This window comes from Callospermophilus lateralis, chromosome 12, assembly GCF_048772815.1.
Source record: "Callospermophilus lateralis isolate mCalLat2 chromosome 12, mCalLat2.hap1, whole genome shotgun sequence".
NCBI lineage: Eukaryota > Metazoa > Chordata > Mammalia > Rodentia > Sciuridae > Callospermophilus > Callospermophilus lateralis.
Genome location: NC_135316.1, coordinates 3,404,850 through 3,410,849, shown reverse-complemented (window position 1 = coordinate 3,410,849; position 6,000 = coordinate 3,404,850).

The following is a 6,000-nucleotide window of genomic DNA, read 5'->3' as shown; positions in this document are numbered from 1 at the left end:
AGCATTCATCCTGCCCAATTTATGAATAGACTGTGGCTTGCCTTATGGATGGACAACAACTACTATCTTCCTATGTTCCTGTTTTCTTCTTGAATTCTGGCCACTCTCCAGAATAGGATCATGGTTTGGTGTCCACTATATGTACCACCTCCAAGCTCTGTGTCATGGCCATGTACTGGATAGCTGAAGGGAATGGTATCATCTCAGAAAACTCAGATATCAATCGAGAAACCCTGCTTTGGGCCATTTGCCTACCTATTGTTCTGTTGCCCTGAATTTCAGAAAGGTCTTTGCCTAAGTCCACCCCTTTGTGAAGCATGAAGTAAACGGTTTTCAATGGAAATTAATGGGCATTACCTTTAGCTCCTTGCTTAATTGCTTTGGAAACGGATGTGTCTGCATCAGACTCTTCGCCATGTGTAAGGTTGTTGCATAGATTCTCAGCACCTGATGGATCTAAAGAAAGATTACATGTGTGCTTCCAAAACCAAAATGGACAAAAAAGCAGTTATTGTGAACGAAATTTCTCGCCTTCCTCTGTAAGGTTCCTGACCTCCATCAAGTGAAAATAGGGATCCTTGGTGTCAAATGAGTTCTTCAAACCCTGCAGAGGATAGCCCATGGGTGCTTGGGTTTTCTCATGATTCCAATTCACATAAAGAATCTATACCCGAGAGTCAGTAGGCCTCAAATTTGGGAAGCAGAGCAGTATTTATGGCAGGCCTCTTTGATCACTCCTGGTTCTCAGGGAGGGTGTCCAGGCAACCCTGACATTAGGCAAATCAGGGGCAAGGGAGGTTATTTTGTGCATTGTCTTGGGCCGATTCCCTCATGGAAACCTCCAGTCACAGGTTATGATGAGTGTCTATATGGAAGAAGATGAGGGCCTTGTGGGAGTGTTTTGGTTTTAATTGTGTTCATTTGTGTGGCAGTTGGAAGTGATGACTGAGTCTACCTGGGCATGAACTCTGGTGTGATTCCCCTTAGAGTCTGAGTTCTGGAACTGATCTCTGAGAAATATTATTATGAACTGTGTTCAGATTTTAGGAGGCCACGCATGGGATTCGCCCTTGGAAACTGAGATCAAAGACCAGGGTGGCTTTCCACAGAGCCTTGGAATATCAGCTAGGATATCACATGATTTTATTCTGAAAGACTTGGCAGCCATAGTTGAGAGTCAGAACACCCATGGACGTCACATTGAAGACCTAAATGGGCCTGGCTTCATGTGACCTTTTGACGACTCTATGGGAAGACTTGCCTGTGAGAATTCTTTAGAGCTTTCATTGAAATGAGCTTCCTCACCATTTAATGGTTCCTGAATGAACAGAAACTCACAGTGCCTCCAACTTCATCCATGAAAAATGGCTAGATAAATACAATGAAATTTTTGGAATTCCCATAACCTGGAGAACCTTTGGATGTCTTGTTGCTGATTATAAATGTACCAGAGAATGCCATGATTGACCGGGTTTCATGAAAATGGTGTAGAACAAAGATGCCAGTAAGATGGAGGCTGCTGAGTAGTGGGCCTATTGCAGTGATGGGCAGGTGTGTGATAATACATCTGTGGTGTGGATATGAGGATTTGCCATTGCCTTCCAAATGGCTTGTGACTGACATTGTGCAGCCAGCAGACCATTCTTTGTAAAGGCATCTTGTTATATGAAGGGGTTCCAGGGCAAAGTTTAGAGTCAGATTTCTATGGACAAGGGGGCAAGCTCTGTGAGATAGAAACCTAGTTGGTGCATTCTCTTGCAGACCCTGACCCACCACAAGTGACAGAACTCCCTCAAACACTGGTTACCAGTTGAACTTGTTGTATTTCATGAAGCAAGTACCAAACTCCCAGTGCAGCAGCAAGAAACACCACGAAAAGTGGAGGATGACCAAATGGCTTCACAGTCCACACGGGGAGACACTTAGCACCCAGTGGTCACAGTTTACATACAAAGAGAAAATTCAGCACTGTTGCCTTATGTTCATTAGAATACAAGAAACCATGTCCTCCAGGTCACATAGATGCAGACCCAGCTTTAATGGTCTCACTAGAAAGGAAGCTAAAGCTTCTTACAACAACATATATTTCAAGTGCCCAAACTCAGAGTAAATTTCTCAAGAAGTCTTTAGCTCGGCAGAGCTCCATGTGTTTGGAGTGTTTACCTGTTAGACCAGGGCACAAGAAAAGACCACTGACTCTAATTAAAATCAAATTAAATGAAGCTTATTATTTCCATCGTTCATGCTCCCTCTTTCTCCCAAAATGGCAGAACAAGACAGCAACTCCAGCTTTCCTACAGCCCAGCTTTATAGCCCAGGAAGTTACACAAAAGGGGGGTAACAGATAACAGAACTCGGACAAGCATCACACTAATGGTAGTTCACATTGTTTTTTTTTTTTTTTTTTTTTTTTTTTTTTTTTTTTTTTTGCTGTCCGTACATCAGAATTCATGAGAACTTTTAGAGCCTCAGAGAGGGTTGTGTCTGGCCAGAGAAGGCAAATATTTATGATGTGTCACTAAAGTTTCAGAGAGGGCTGGTATCTGTCAGAGAGCTGGGCATGGGTGAGTTCAAGGCATGGGCAGGCATTCCAAGCAGGTTCAGAATTTGCAGTAATTTATGGTAAAGCCAAAATTATCTTTTCAAGGCTTTGTGGCAAAATGGCTCCCAATTTTAATAAAAGATCACGTTGGGTCTATCATTGCCCCCTTTTCTCTGTGTCCCTTTCAAATATTTGATAGATTAGGGGAAGAGCACTGAGGAAATTTTAATCCCTCAGGTAAGAGTCTCCAAATTTTTAGAACTCACCCAAAACCGATCTCCCTGATTTTACCTGAGTTAATTAATTACTTATATTCATAGTCTATTTATCTTTCTCTCCATTGTTGTAACAAGAGTGGCGTCACTAATTTTCTTTCTTCTGATCTGAGACAGGGTGACATGAGTGGGCATGGTGTGAGGGACATGAGTTGCCTTTTAAAAGTCAGTTGAGGGACATGAGTTGCCTTTTAGAAGTCAGTTCGGTTTGAAGTCTGGTTGGGGAAGAACAGGTGGTGAAGTCATCTGGGGTTGGGTTCTTCTATGAGAGAAACAAAAACCATGAGTACTGAATAAATGTTGCAGCAGCTGGAACATGTCACTGTATAGAAGTTCCCTCTCCAGTCTTTAATATCCCCAGTTATCAGAACTGTCACCTTAATATTTAACTTTTAGTGTTACAATTGTCCCTCCCCATAAGATACAGTTTAATAATTTAATGTCATGTGATCTTGTAAAATCCTTTTGCTAGTATGACCTCTGTGTCTAATAGAGAAACCTTTAATTCTGTTACTCAGGGCTGGATAATCGTACTAGCAAACACCAAGCCTATCTGTGTAGGTTAGGAATATCTGTAGGCCTTAAACTTAAAACTTCTGCCTGTGGCAGCTCTTCTTGATAGTCTCTTTTTATAAGTATCAGGCATTCCTGTCTTAGAATACTTCTTTGTAGCCTCCAGTCTCACATATTTGGGAGGCTAACATAAAGTGCATACCTTAAATAATAATAATAATATTATTATTATTATTATTATTTAAATGACCAGGAATGGCTGTATTTTGGTCTTAACTGTCTTTGCTATGTGTTTAAGGTGAAGCAGTCAAACTGACTTTTGTTTCTATCTATGGTTAACAGTCAGCTGAGCTTTTATGGGAGTCAATTCTGGGGACACTTGAGAGCAGATTTTCAATTCTGCTACTGCCATTTTCGCTAGGTGGGTCCAGGTCTTGCTTGACCATGTGGCTTCTCTCGGAAGCATCAGGTATGTCTCCTTTCTCTGATGAATCTCCTCTTCGTAACAAATGCACTGATTGGCTTTCTGTTCTCCAGTGGTCTCATTAATCTCCCTGATCAGGAGGTTATGTGGCTCAGAGTTGCAAAGCTCCTTAGAGAAGTCCCCTGATCCCTGGATTCAGACTGACTCAGAGGGCAAGAGCCAAATATTGGTTTTCTTGGCCCTTTTCATTTAACTTTAATTTTAAATTCTAATCTTAAACATCCAGCAAATAAATTTTATCAGCCTTATATTAAGAGTGCTGGGCTTTAATGTCTATAACTTTATAATTATCTTTTTATTAATTGGGATCTGTATTATTCTGTCTGTATTGTACGTGATGACTTATTATCTTGAATAAACCCATGTTGTGTTCTTAAAGAAACACAATTGTAAAACACTAACACGGAATCTTTAGATCACTTATAAGAAAATTTCATAATAAAATTAACAAAAGTAAAAATACTTAGTTCGTGTAATAGCTACCCTGAATTGTTTGACTGAGTTATACATTATATCCCCTGTTTGAGATCCTAGGAATCTTGACATTAAAAAAAAAACAAAAATAACATTACTTTAAAAAAATATTATCTGACCTACTGGTTTCATAGTCATTCTCACATGTAGTAAGATGGGACACACAGCCTTATCTCAGATAAGGCAGGGCTCTTTATAAATCTTAAATATTTTAGTTCTAAAGCTGATCTTTATTTTTAAGTATAATTTGACAGAGTTTACATTAATTGTTTGAGATCTCATGAACATTAGCTAAAACCATCTGATATCACTTTTAAAACATGAATTACAGAAAGGCTGAAAGTTTTCAACTTTTACATAGATTAGGCTCTCATTAACTTCAAAATACATTTAAATTGTTCCCCAATGTAAAAAGTAACATAAAACTTTACATATCTTATTGATAACAGGTAAATAAATCCCCAATATATTTTTTTTACCATACAACTTCACTACACAAGCTTGATATAATGCTCATTTAAACTTTCTACCTTACAGACTTCCATACCTGTAAGATATGAAAACATTAATAGCATCACAATTACATTGATATTTCTATATTAACCAAGTTTAGCTTTTAAAGAAATGGAAGTACAGGGCTCTAAAATAACAGTTCTTATGTAATCAGTTGTTTAATTATTATGGTTGCTTGCTCTAGAAAAAATAAAACTTAATAAACACAATTTTATTGGTTAACTTATGTTTTAAGGAATTTTTGTCACATTAACACATGACTGATTTTTTAAAATCTTATACAGAGTTTAGTAAAAACTTATACAGACCTTAGTAAATCAATCAGATATCTAACAAAAGTACTCACGAATGAGTAATCCCATATCATATTTACTTTACTTATTTATCAAAATATTAGAGAAATGTATGGAACAGTGTAAACCATTTTTATGTTGAAGGAAAGGTCCTAGAACCAAGGCATATTAGACATTTTGTAGATATTAATATTTTATTAGATATTTGAACACCTAGAAAAATTTGTAAGCTTAAATTTAAAGACATTTATTTTTATCTGTTTATCCAATTTAATTTGAAACATTTAAATCACGTGAATTAAAGATGTTTGGATCCACTTTTTAAAATTTGTTTTTATGAGCACTCCTTATATGTGTTAATTTGTGTATCATATATATGATATATGGTCATATGTATATATAGACATACAACACATAATAAAATTGTGCACACATAATTATAGTAAAGGCCTTGTAGCTTTTCGCAGGTGAAATCTCCATTGCAGTGTTTCAAAAACTCCACACTTGGTCAAAGATAGAACTGATCAGAAAAACATTAACCTAGGTCTGTATGCTCAAAATCATGAGCTCAAAATAAAAATAAAGTATCTAAGAAAAAAAAAAGAGTCCTAGAAAAAATGACTGGCCAGTAATTAGTAAATACCATACAATTTACCTTTTTTCCCCCTTAGGCTTCAAATCAGTCTCCTACTAAGCTTGCAGGCTTCTTTGATTTTCATTTCAACATAAGTCATGGCTGAAGTTTGGAAGGAGCAGGAAAAAACTGCTATTCTGAGCAGACACCTCAGGCCTAAGGCATTTTAACCATAATTTTCAGGTTCGGATGTTGAAAATTATGATATAAGTTTAAGATACAATTCACAAAATTTTATGTTTTAAATCTTGTTTTGTCAACAGATACCATAC